This window comes from Schistocerca serialis, chromosome 2 (assembly GCF_023864345.2).
Source record: "Schistocerca serialis cubense isolate TAMUIC-IGC-003099 chromosome 2, iqSchSeri2.2, whole genome shotgun sequence".
Classification (NCBI taxonomy): Eukaryota; Metazoa; Arthropoda; class Insecta; order Orthoptera; family Acrididae; genus Schistocerca; species Schistocerca serialis.
In genome coordinates this window covers 978,493,804-978,507,817 of record NC_064639.1, presented here as the reverse complement: position 1 = coordinate 978,507,817, position 14,014 = coordinate 978,493,804, and the positions used below count along the sequence as shown (strand labels likewise).

The window sequence follows — 14,014 nt, the reverse complement described above, 5'->3', positions numbered from 1 at the left end:
ACACGAAATTTTGCAAAAGGAACATAAATTAACCGAAGTATTCTCGTTCATTCACTGATTCATTCGTTTATTGAAATGCGTAGGATGGATTTTACTTTCCAGGATGAGTAGCAAGTCAAAGTATAAATTAACAAAACAGAGAAGCAATTCTTAAGTTATCAGTAAACTACATTATCAATAATCTGTCACCATACTGTTTAATGCATTCACACATTAAACTCATTCTTCTAAATTTGCAGTGAAGTCGCTAGTTTGGAAAGAACGCATCTTCGATTGTACCAAATCAATGTTGTTTATCTAGTATTGGTAGGTTAATATTAAGGTGAATACATTAGCAATTTTTCTAAGAAAATCGTTACCTTTCCTGTATCAACAAATGCTTAGACTTGGCATGTACATCGGACAAGCTGTTTGGCTCGTTCTGCGTTTTGGACGTCTTGCTTTTGAAAGACGTGTTGGTGACAAAATAATGAAAAATTAATCTCGCTGATTTGGTTAAAGGACAAAGAAGGAGAAAGAATGGAGATGGACGGAATCTTTTTGATGTAAACGAAAGCAGATGCCACAATCTCGTACACCGATAGCAAGTCAGAAGTGCTGCCCTCTGTAATAAGTAGAGATGTTACTCTTCTTTTTGCAAACAATACGAGCGTCGTATGATCAGCTCTGGATTGCATCATGTCGGTCGCGTGGTCCGGCACGACCCTTGGACTCCAGCCTGCGTTCAGCACACTTGCATTGCGCGCCCACGGGAACACAGGTGCCCCCGCCCCGTTCCCCACCGCTTCCCCCACTGCTGTCAGGCGACGACTGGCCGCCAACCCGCAACCGCCCAGGCGAACACGTGAGCGTCGGAGATATAGACCCGGCGGTCTGCCGAGCACAGCCAGTTGAACGTCGGTGGGTTGTTGGTGCAGGCGGGATTTCGTTGGAAAACGTCAAAGGAGCTAGTGGTGAGTTCGACTGCTGTATCTTCCGCAGTGTAACGTGAAGTAGTTAGTAAGACTTGTGAATACCTATTGTTGGTAGTACGAAATATTTTGTGGAGAAGCGTTCAAGTCCACAATTTCCGGTGCTAATTCAGGAGGAGAAGAAGACTTACATTATTACCAAGATTAAATACGGAAACGTGAAGTGTTAGTTAGTATTTGTTTCTAGCAAATACATGATTGATTGCAGTGTAATGAAAAGTATTCAACAACATACACTACGAACAAAGGAAGTATACTTACTAAGCTTCTATTTGCAAAATATCGACCAAAGTACGTAACGAATCATTTGAAGACGCCAAACGAAAATTGTAAATTTCCACTAAGATAAATAATGGTGATGTACAATATTAGTTTGTCTAAAGAAAAGTAGCATTTATATCACCATGTTACGTGTGCAAATCTACCACCCGCAGTGTAATCTGCAGGAACGAGTCTGCGAATTTACTAGTGAGAAGAATGGCGGATCGTGAACAGAGATATAACAACTAGCTGTCACTTTTGCACTGCCCGAGAGGAAAATGAATGCCGAATCCGCTCTCTCTGCGGCATCATAGATACTTACCCAAAACGTTCTGTTTGGTTTCATTGTACCTGAAAACGTGTGATGAGAGTTTATAGTTGAAACCTTCATTGCTTTTCACATCTATTTGGGGAAAAAATCGCAGTAATATAATCGGATATGGGGACACGAAAGTCCTGTCTGAAATATATCATTGCTTCTAGCGGTCATTCACCTCAAAAGGGTACAATGCGTTGTTATGTTATAATCATCATGTTGCTCGTTACGGTGTGGCGGATGAACGCCACGTTTCCTGCGAAATACGGCATGCGAAGTATATTGAGGGGGCGGAACGTCGGTCAATGGTATACCTTTTAAAAACTTGAGCTCGCTATTGTCAGAAAGTTATGTTGTTGATATCAGATTGTTAGATAAATTTAATTTACAGTGAGTGAACTCTGATGTTAACACGTTATAGACAATGTAGGTGATTCCTAGAACCTCAAAAGTTTTGCTTTGTTTTCTGTGTGTAACTTGCAAATTACGTAAAGCAGTCTTTGTCAAATGCTTGCTCGGTGTGAGTTACTCTTCAGTTAAATAAGAACCATCGCTCGATTAGATAGCTTACGATACGTCACTACGGATTTCCTACATCATTGCACGATAATTCATAGATCTGTACTCGTTATCACCTCTGTACATGATGTTTAATTGGTCGCTAAATAGACTACATGGGTAGAAACTGCTAGAATTTCCAACTTCAATGAGTCCGCGCTTGAAATTCAAATCCAAATCACAGAAACACTTCGTTTGTCCCCAGTTAGTTTCGCATGTTCTAACGGATGTGCATAAGTAGCTGAATTGAAACTGGAAGAAGTTATTCTGTGCTGTATCGCATTGATTCACATCTGGTAACCTTCATGTGACTTTGCTCTGCTTAATTCTGTCAAATTGCCATAATCATGGCAGATCAGTTAGGGTTTTACATAATCCGCCGTAAAAAGGTTCAGAATAGTGTACCTCCTGTCTACTGAAGAGAGGATTCCTGTCAAATCTTCAGAACGCGATCAAACTTTCTCCATTACAGTTGGTAAGTAAAATTCTTGATTGCAATTTTTGTATGGCGAAACAATAGACAGTCATATTGTTCTGTTCCATATTTAATAGAAGTAATTGCCTTTGTTTCCCTAAGTTTATTCTTATATCTGAACGAGCAACAGAGGAATCCACGTTGTACATTTGTAAACGATTCCTCGTAGGTACCGGTAAAATTTGAATTGATGTCGTGGAACGTAACTTTGGTATAGATTTTTTGATATAAATGTCGGACCACAATTTTCACCGATTACTGCAACGCTTAGGCTGAAACGAAGCACTTGTTTTTTAGTGGAGGTGTATACCGGACGGACTTCGGAAACGTGTCACTCTACAAACTTATGTTACTAAGCCGTTTTTAAGTATTCCCCATGTCGTCGATTTTTTGCTATTTTTCTCCTATCGAGTGCTCGATGCTACAGCTGGAACGCCACCTGGACACACCTTTCCAGAACGTTCTTGCCACTCCAAAATTGTAGTGAAGTGTGTTGCTTGCATTGCTCTGTTTTCCCTCTTCTAATTCCATGGGTGTTAGCCACAAAGTATTGTAATATAGGTTTGAATCTTTTGCAACTAATTTCTCTGACCGTACCGTAGTAAAGAATTGAAGACTGCCACTTTATTTCTCCGCTACTGAACAAATGTGACATCTTTTTCATATCCCTACGCCGTATATTTTTGAGAAGACTGACTCCATTTGCGAATACTTATTCATGAAGCTGAAGGCTGCTGAAGTTTTACATTTCACGAAGTGAGAGACGTTGTATTTATACGTTCATGACGTAACGTTTTGGTTATATAGGAATCATTAACAAAATTTATGGAAGACAACGAAGGCTTTAATTGTGCTGCAAGTGGTGTTCGTTGCAGGTAAGCATTTCCATATTGGCCCATCATTATGTCCAGTGCCATATTTCGTGAGAAGTGACACAAATCGCTAAAAAAATCGTAAATTTCGCATTTATATTTATCCATATTCAGAAATAAGAGCTGTCTAAAGAGATTTCAGAGCGTGAAATAGTTAAACAACTTGATAGATATGTAATGAGTTGTTTGGTACGTAATCGTTTCTTTCTGTTGTGGTATTTTTGCTTTAACTGTGAATGGAAGCTAGCCATAAATGCGTACAATGAGCGTAGCAAAGGAGAACATGTAATTGTTTCTATTAAAGCAGTGCTGATTAATTTGTTTGTCGATTAAATAACAAAGGATAATTTAGGTGTTCGGTAATGAAAGTAATTGATTGTTGCAGTAATAACGGGCAATTATAGCGCTTCAGCAAAGGAGGCTATCTAACGATCAATAGCCCAGATTACTGCTACTTTGACAGAATCGCAAGAGGCTGCTAGTTCAGAAAGGAAAATATGTATGTAATCTGCGAAACGAGTCTAGTGATTCCTAGAGTGTTTCGCGTAAGTGTAATGCAGAGGATATGCAGGAACACACATATATCGAAATACTTGAGAGCATACACAGCGTTTAATGCGTCTAACATAAATTCAGTTACTCATCTCCGCATGTCATTTACAAATTTCGTAGTTGTACTCGGCGTAAACTCAAGAATTGTCCATTAGTTAACGTAGGCAACAATCAGAAAGCATTAAATACCGGTCGAGATCACTTGATATATATGAAGTCAGCTGTTCCCATCAGCAACCACGCAGTATTAACGGCGCATTCGAGTATCGAATAGCAATGACGTTTTCCATTCTTGTTTCTGGTTTGGAAAATGAGGGAGACTAATTATTGAAACTGTTGTTTAATAAAATTTTCGAGGTACCATAAACCTTCTAACAAATTGTTGGAAGAGTAATTTTGCTGTACAGAAGTAGCTATGGATAGTTTTGAAATGGAACGGGCACAGCGCCGAAATGAAATGAAAATAAATTTGCCAGATCGTGAAAACAGCAGGCCCGTGGGACAGGGTGAACACGAGAGAAGGAAGCTGTACGTCGTAAACAGTATTTCCTACCTGCTGAAAATATATCATCGTTTCAAACGTGCAGAGCACACTTCTTCTATAACCAGATTCCTCTGTAACTTATCTCTGAGTGTTTTACTCATGGGACGGTAACATTAAAAACATGACGTAATTTGGAACGCCTTAACTTAGTTCATAACCAGAAACTTTGGGAAGACGCGTTTTTCTTTATTTTGAACCCGTTGATGAACACCAATTTGCTTTACTAATTACACATGAACCTATTGGAAGTTTTTTTTCCGATCTTCGAACAGTTTGAATCATACTGGTACTGTGGGAAGGATCGATCGATCGATCAATTCCTAAAGCATCGCTATCACAGTACACCCTGTATCGATTGCAGACGGTGTAGCATAGTTTCGTTCCGTAGGGTGGAGAACTGTAGGTGCGAGCCGCTGTGAAGGCTATGTATGATATGACGTTTGGGCGCCGCGAAGCCGTGGCGGAGACGGCAACGTGAGTGGTGTTGGAGAGGTTGTGACACAGCTCATGGCTCGTCAGCTGGTCGCGTGAGCTTCAAGGCCACGGCCAGAGCTGGTTATCTGGTGCTGCCTCCGCGCAGTCTGGCACCTCTGCACATACAGGCTCGCAGCCAAGTGGGCGGGGTTTCCCTGCGACGCCGTCCATCACGTCACGTAGTTTGAGACTGGCGCCTAATGATCAGTCTAGGTAATTACGCAGTATCGCTCTGAGCACTATGGGACTTAACAGCTATGGTCATCAGTCCCCTAGAACTTAGAACTACCTAAACCTAACTAACCGAAGGACATCACACACATCCATGCCCGAGGAAGGATTCGAACCTGCGACCGTAGTGGTCATGCGGTTCCAGACTGAAGTGCCTAGAACCGCACGGCCACACCGGCCGGCAATTACACAGTATCTGGTCAGACACGCAGTTGCATTGAAGCCTCCTTAGCAAAATGAAACATTATAGAGGTTTTGTTAGAATCGTGTATCAAGTGAACGTTTATGAAATGACAGTATTTTCTCAATACCAGATGGAAAAAAGTTAGTTACTGTAATGAAATACATATTATATACAAATGATAGCAGTCGCATCTTACAAACAAAACGTATTTCTCTGAACCGTGACCGAATTAGAACATGCTTATATTCTGACGGTTTACATTCATTGTAAGTCACAATGAATAAATAGAAAAAAGCGTTGTGTAGACATTCCAGGCGGATTGTGCACTTTCGTTTGTCATACCACTATTAACGTGTTATTCTTGTTCTTCTATTTATATGGACACCAATCGCAGGTTTTACTCGTACATTGTCGGTTTGGTTGTAATATACAGCCATCCTCAGAACCAGTGTTGCGGCGTAAGAAATCTCGTAGCACAAAGGCACATGATTATGCTACAACATTGGAGCTGAAGATGGTTGTAGATTACAGATAGCGCTGGTAACTGCTTCAGTAAAACCAGTGATGGCTGCCCACATAAATAAAAGAAGAAAAATATCTAACGGACAGTGTATTTTGTCGTTGAGAAAAAAAATGGTTTTTAAAGTTGCAGTAGGTTTGTGTGGAAGCGAACTTTCCTTGCTCTGTATAGCGGAGTGTCGGCTTTAAGCACGGTCGCCGTTTTCAATTAGCGCAGGGTCACAAATGAAGCTGTGTTAGCCACGCGTGTGTATTAGCTCTTCGGCTGAGTAATTCTCAGCGGAGCTTTCCAGCTCCTCAACATGCTTTCGACGTAAGTCTGCTTACCAAACGTGGCCAAAGGTGTTGTTAATTATGAACTACATCGCATGGACTATAGATATCGTAGTTACCGCACCATCCAAAAGATAATCATAAGTAAAAGTTATTACGGCATCAAATTCTTTATGCTCTTTACTGTGGGAGATGGTGTACAGGGATGCATCCCTAGCAGTCAAAACTACAGTGCTGTGAGCCACGTAACGCTGGCTGTAGCCAAAAACAGTTGACTAGCGACCAAAGCCATCCGACAATTACCGGCTATTACAGATTCAGGACTAGGAAGCTGATTGGCCAACTTGACATCTTGTATATGACTAATGCGAAGCAGACTGGAGTAGTCAGCGCTGACGGAATGATCCAAGAGGCTAAAGTCAGGAAAGCTATAAGGTAGGTTGCTGTGTCAGCACTGGTCTTTAATCTGAATACTAAAGAGATAGTGAGGGAGATACAGGACTATCACGAATTACGAAATACTTCTTGTGGACAAAAAATCAAGGTAAGGTTTGTTGACAGCAGTAGATGCCGAGATTGAAAGGGAACCAGTCGGATGGTTAATGGAATGGAATGTGCCGTATCTGATGGCTAAATAATGCACATAAACAGAATGAAAACTTGAGAGACACGCTAAGGGCTCTGTTTAATTTGGAGGAGTGACTCTTGGAAAGGGGACAAATTTAGCCATCTGTGATGTGGGATGCAGCAGTTACGCTAAAATGGAGAAAGAGAGAGAGATTGGTAGGAATGGAGAGCTGCATGAAACCAACCTTAAGTTTTTGAGCAGAACTGACTCATCTTTTACTCACTAATCGTGTAGTGTATGGCAACGCCAATGTTGAGTTTCGTGAAGTATACAACTGGGAATGAGTTGCTGAATCATACTGAGGCGAGAAAACGTGGGGGATGTTGCTTAGCCTTAGCTAACAACGATAACCTAGTACTTAGCAATCCAGGATCATGTCCTTTATTACTTTTCGCGCTGAATGCTTTACATTTTGTTTTGCATATTTGGTAACGAGTACATGTGCGTGAGCAAATATATTGTATGTTATCTATTGTGCTTCCAATTCGTTATCAGTCCAACTAAACAAATCAGCTCTCTTAAAACTGATAGTTGTCAGATACTAGAATACATCCTTAATCCTGTATTACACTACTGCCATACCCTATATTTTTTTTCGTTATTATCAGTTCCATTTAGCCTTAGCAAATGTTGGTCAGTCTGCAAATTACGTTCATATTTGGCGTGGGGTTCACAGCACCCGATCGTGACGTGCTTTCTGTCGATCATCAAGTGCTGTTTCCTGTTGTCTATCTACTGTGCTTTACTTTAGTGTTTTTTGTTACGTCCAATCTGCTGACAGGCAACGGAGGTAAATAATGGCTCTATAACTTGAACACAGTGACACTGATGTCTTCCGGTGGTGGTATTATTGATGAGGATCCAGACCATGTTGTGGAAGAATCTCAAGTGTCTGATGAAGCTAGAGGAGGAGGAGGTAACGTACACTGATCAGACAGAACATTATGACCCCTCTACCTAATAGCCAGTATGCCCACCTTTGACACAGATAACAGCGGCGAAGCTTCGTGGCATGGAAACTGAGGCTTTGGTGGGTCGGTGGAGGGAGTAGGCCCCACATCTGCACGCACAAGTCACCTAATTCCCGTAAATTCCGGGGACCTTACGCCGTGTTCAATCACATCCCAGATGTGTTTTGTCGGGTTCAGTGCCGGCGAGTTTGGGAGGGAGCGGGGGCAGCACATCAATTGGAACTCGCCACTGTTTTCCTCGAGACGCTCCACCAAACTCTTGGCCTTGCGACGTAACGCATTGGAAGCGTCATGGTCCTGAAGAGGTTTACTTATTCTGCAGCCAGTGTACTATACTCCTTGGCCATCATGGTGCCTTGCACGAGCTCCACTGGACTCATGGATGCCGTCCCCCAGAGCATAATGGAGCCGCCACCAGCTTGTCTCCGTGCTGCAGTACAGGTGTCAAGGAGCTTCTCCCCTGGAAGACAAGGGATTCGCACTCTTCCATCGGCATAATTAAGAAGGTACTGGGATTCATCAGACCCTGCAATGCTCTGCCACAGAGCATCGTCCAGTGCCGATGGCACGTGTCCATTTCAGTAGTAGTTACAGATTTCTTGGTGTTAACATTGGGGCCGGCCGCTGTAGTCGAGCGGTTCTAGGCGCTTCAGTCCGGAACCGGTTGCTGCTACGGTCACAGGTTCGAATCCTGCCTCGGGCATGGATGTGTGTGAAGTCCTTAGGTTGGTTAGGTTTAAGTAGTTCTAAGTCTGATGACTTCCGATGTTAAATGCCATAGTTCTTAGAGACATTTGAACCATTTGTTAACATTGGCACTTCTATGGATCGTCGGCTACGGAGGCCCATCGTTGGGAGTGTTCCGGTGCACTTATACTCTGTCCAGTTAAAAAGTCTGATGTTAGTTCCGCCACAGTTCGCCGCTTGTCCTGTTTTACCAGTCTGCCCAGCCTACAGTGTCCATAATGAAGGGTGACCGCCCGTTCCTACGACGTCTGGACGTGGTTTCACTTTGGTTTCGCCACGTGTTGAAGACACTCACCGCAGCACCCCTTTAACAACGGACAAGGCGTGCAGTTTCCGAAGTGCTTGTGCGTAGTCTCCGAGCCATCACAATCTGCCCTCGATCAAACGCAGATTGCGTACCTTCCCCAAACTACCCATGGACAATACGCTCACTGAAAATACATGCACCGTGCGTGCGTCTGACTAGCAGTCATGCCTCGTCAGGTGACGCTGCTATCGCCTGAAGGGTTTGTATCGATAGTAGGTCGGTGGTCATAGTGTTCAGTGTAAAGCTCAAACCCCCTCAGACATCTGCTGGACTGCTGCAAGATTCTCAGGCCTCAGGATCTGGACTTCCAAATGTTCAGTGCACCTTCACAGAATTAGAAATGTGGCAGCTCGTATTGGGAGAAAAGACGACTTGTGCAGCATTCAAGAACCAGAAAAAATTGACGGTCCATTAGCTAGGAACCTGCTAATTCGTGTACCACTTGCCAAGGGAGAAGTCAGAGTTGAGTCGTGGAATCGCTTGTTTGGCCAAAATATCTGGTTCAAAAAATGATTCAAATGGCTCTGAGCACTATGGGACTTAACTTCTGAGGTCATCAGTCCCCTAGAACTTAGAACTACTTAAACCTAACTAACCTAAGAACATCACACACATCCATGCCCGAGGCAGGATTCGAACCTGCGACCGTAGCGGTCGCGCGGTTCCAGACTGTAGCGCCTATAACCGCTCGGCAAAATATCTGGAACAGATAAAGCAACAACTAGGGTTCTTTTTTGAGACTGGTGTCGTAGCTATCATAATGACTCACCTGAAAGCGAATTATCATTCCTTGGTTTGTTGTGTCTGTATGGAGTACAGAAACTGTCATAGAAATTTAGAACAAATTTGGTCTGTCAGCTTTAGAAGTTCTGTTTATCGAACAACTATATCATGGGGGACAGATTTAAAATTGTAGGATAATATATGAGATTGGATTACCGGCAAATCAGCTGAGCAAGTCTGGTTCAAATGGCTCTGAGCACTATGGGACTTACCATCTGTGGTCATCAGTCCCCTAGAACTTAGAACTACTTAAACCTAACTAACCTAAGGACATCACACACATCTATGCCCGAGGCAGGATTCGAACCTGCGACCGTAGCAGTCGCGCGGTTCCGGACTGCGCGCCTAGAACCGCTAGACCACCGCGGCCGGCAGCAACTCTGGACTCAGAGATAGATGCCCATTCAGGATTTACATGAGAAGTAAACCTTATAAATATAGGATAAAGATTGTAAGGCTCAATAATTCAAAAAAGTATTGCGTGTTAAATACAGCAGCATATGCTGGTAAGTGCGGCTGGTCCCGGTGGAGGTTCGAGTCCTCCCTCGAGCATGGGTGTGTGTTTGTCCTTAGGATAATTTAGGTTAAGTAGTGATGTGTAAGCTTAGGGACTGATGACCTTAGCAGTTAAGTCCGATAAGATTTCACACACATTAATATGTCGGTAAAATGAAACCACCCAATGAAGTAAAAATACTGTACTGGTATGTGAGGACCTTCAGTCAACCAAGTCGTCACTGTTCGGTATAACAAGAGAAAATGACCACTATCTTTTATTACCAAGAATGCTCAAGGTGCTTCCTTGTTTGTCTTTGACGCCTATTGCATGTGACTCATACTCGCCAAAGAGAAACAGAAACATTTCGATTTATCCTTTATGCATTGCAGCAAAGAAGTTAATTAAACTGCGAAGAAAGCTGTAGTGATAATGTATTATAATGTAACTAAAGGAGACCCTTGCTCTTTTGACTGTCACACCTACGTTGTTAAGTCGAATATAGAATTGCCGTCCATTGTGTCTGGTATGATATTATGGACCAAAGTTCTATAAATGCAGTGATTCTATACATTATGAGCGATGAATACCCGAAGGTGAAAAGAACATTCGTGAAACAACTATCATTATCAGTGGTAATACCTCTTCTGCAGGCACGAGTTGAAGTGGCGACTCATGGACGCAGTCTTTACACAGTGATCTACGACGTATTAAAGTGTGCCTTCCGACCAAGCAGGGCGACCAGCAGAAGAAGTAAACAGAAACCAAAGAAGATGCAATTTCCGTCCCCTCAACTGTGACAGAAAAACAAAATATCTGCTCTTCGTGCCCCAGAATCATTTGTGATGAACAGAGTGCGGATGTGCTTTGAACGCATCGAGTGAAAAACAGTATTAAAGAACCATATGGCAGGGAAGCACTACTGCAAAAATCTGCAACATCATTTCGTGAGCAAATTTAACGTTGTTTCTTGGGAATGTGTTTGTCATTATCGCTACAGTGCGTTAAATAGTTGTCTGTTTTAATAATGCATACCAAAGGAGCAAAATTTTGTGTCTGTTTTTTCTATACCTATCTGTTGATTCTTAAATTAATACTAATGCTAATAATTTTTTTTAAATAATAATGGGTTTTTAAATTTGCATTAATTTATAAACTACAGGAAAACAGCATACAGTACTTTTTAGAAATAAGACATACTGGAGTTTTTTTTTGTATACCTCAGAGTGTCTTTGACATTGTCGTTTAACAGGGTTAATGTCCATTTAAATGCTACTTTCATTAAACAGTGTATAAATATCACTAAATTAAAACTCTGGACTGCCATGTAACGTTAAATTTTAATTCAGTTTTCTTCAAAGCGGTGAGTTGTCTTTGTCTGAGAAGAAAGTGATGTTCGTAGATATTGTTTCATGCGCTCCCAAAGAGGGATTTCATGAACGGATTTACCAATACAGCTTCATGTAGGTCAAGTAAACACGCCAAAATCGATTCTGGAATCCGTTTTTAGCTCCCTGTTAATCACTTCCGCATCGATTTTTCGCTCCCATGTAAACGCACATGGAACGTGCTTGGGCTGTCATTGTTTTTAAAATAATCGACTAAAATGGACGGTGTGACTAACTGTGCAAGGAAGGAGAAGCAGAAATATTAGACTAAGCCTGAAGCAGTCCGTAATATTTAAGTCACGAGATACTGCGACTGTGTTCTCCAAATCAGAAACTCGAATGGCTGTTTTCCATACGCCATATTTAACGTGGCTTCAGAGCTTAATATGTAAACACCACAGCGATAATTATTCCCGAAATACGCTTTTCGTGTTTTGGAAGATGTGACGGTCGTAAACGAAGTCAATGATAGCTTGAATCGACAGAATTATTGGCTAAAGGGAGCACTACTACATCATTTGCATCTTTGGATTCACGTCATATCTTTGACGATTGCGTTCTTGTAGAATCCACTAGAGGACGATGAAAGCTTGGAATTGTATCCAAATGTATCGTGACAAGTATCAAGTACATTTTATACAAGAAATGTGTTGCGAGACGGCCGCGAGAAGTAACCGCGTGGTCAAGGGCGCCTTGTCATGGTTCGCGCGGCTGCCCCCGTCGGAGGTTAGAGTCATCCCTCGACATGGGTGTTTGTGTTGCCCTTGGCGTACGTTAGAGTTAATGTAGGTAGTATGTAAGTGTAAGGACCGATGAATTCAGCAGTTTAGTCCCATAGAACCTTACCACAAAATTCCAACTTTCTTGCGAGACAATTCATTATACTCCTACTTGATTTCAAGTTTTTTAGTTCTATCTACCTTTTCAGAAAAGGATTCGTTATCTAATACAGTGACTCGAATTCTCGTATCTTTGATAGGCCCAATATTTTGTCTGTGTTGCGAACTGTTTTGTAGCGCTGGTGCCAGGTGTTATTTCACTTTTAGTAGTGCCATAACTGTCATTTTTGACATTACTAACTCGTCAACTGCATCTGTAAATAGTTAAAAGACGGAGCACTACTACTGAGTGGGAAAATAAAGCCAATACAAGGGTGCTACTCAAGAAATACCTTTATAGCGCCTAGCGCCTCGCCTGCATTGTAGTTGCACCAATAAATATTGAGGTAAAGGTTTTACGATACGGCGGTTAGTCGATTGCCTCGGTGGCGTAGACTGGCAGTGTTGCAGCTTTAGACCGGTGATGGACTGCCACGTGGAAGGCGATGTCTGCCGGTTTGCCCCAGCTGGCTTGCGGCTTGTTCCGTTGTCGTCACGGGCAGTGCTTCTGACGACCGCGTTTCCTGTTGGGAAGAAAGCAGCAAAGTTCTTTACTCACAGGCTGCCACAGAAATGACGTCTGGTTCAGTATAGGCCTACATTTATGCTCAGTGACGAGTGATTTAGTAACTAAAGGAGCGTATACTTCAGTATTCAGCCTGGTAATTTAATTGAATAATGTAGCAGGTGCGACCCAGAAAAGTGGAAAGCAGAAGTTCGACTGGTATATTTCAGCCCGCACACCCGTTGGCTATAGTAGAATTAGAAATTCGTCTCACCTGCACTCCCTGTAAGTCGCCTCTTGGATACGGAGCGTCGGCCGTGTGGCTCGTTAAAGTAATGATACAGTTGTGCTGTTACTGATTCCGTAGAACAGGAGCGCTTGTGATATGAAATACCGTTTGTAGCTACATAAAATAAAGGAAGGCAGCCGTAATCGATGCGTTGGTGAAAGCGTTCGAGAAGCTATCAAACAGAAACCATTAGGTTAGTGTTTTGCGCAACAACCTATTTCCGCAATTGCAAGACGCGCGCGTGCTTTGTGTGTGTTTTTGAACTAAAATAAATAAGAAGGTACTCTTCGGTTTTAAATAGACAGTCAAAAGATCTTTCAGACGTTCTCAGTGTTGGAAAGCATTGTTCTAGAGTCATTATAAGCTTTGCTGCAAGATTCGCCCCATCTTTACAGATCTGTTAGCATACGCCGACATTTGACCTTCAATTTTGCCTTCCCTGAGGTGCACTAAATTACTGGCCTTGTGTAAAACAGTACTGAGTCTGTGTGCGCTATGACACAGTTTTCCAAGTACTCCTACTTCGCTGGTCCATTTGACTGTGCGTTGCAAAGGCCGCCTCCTGCATGACATTGCGTTAGTAGTAACGAAATGGTTCAAATGGTTATGAGCACTATGGGACTTAACTTCGGAGGTCATCAGTCCCATAGAACTTAGAACTGTTTAAACCTAACTAACCTAAGGACATCACACACATCCATGCCCGAGGCAGCATTCGAACCTGAGACCGTAGCGGTCGCGCGGTTCCAAACTGTAGCGCTTAGAACCGCTCGGCCACTCCGGCCGCGCGTT

The 14,014-nt window shown here is 42.5% G+C and overlaps 1 protein-coding gene across 1 annotated transcript in view; it reads left to right on the top strand.

The window, feature by feature from the left end:
* The first annotated feature begins 797 nt into the window (after positions 1 to 797).
* LOC126458392 (acyl-CoA Delta-9 desaturase-like) overlaps positions 798 to 14,014 on the top strand; it is a 68,406-nt gene continuing 55,189 nt past the window's right edge. Inside the window, exon 1 of the mRNA XM_050095400.1 lies at positions 798 to 953. The gene's annotated coding sequence lies outside the window, so the exon portion shown is untranslated. The remainder of the gene's footprint in view (positions 954 to 14,014) is intronic.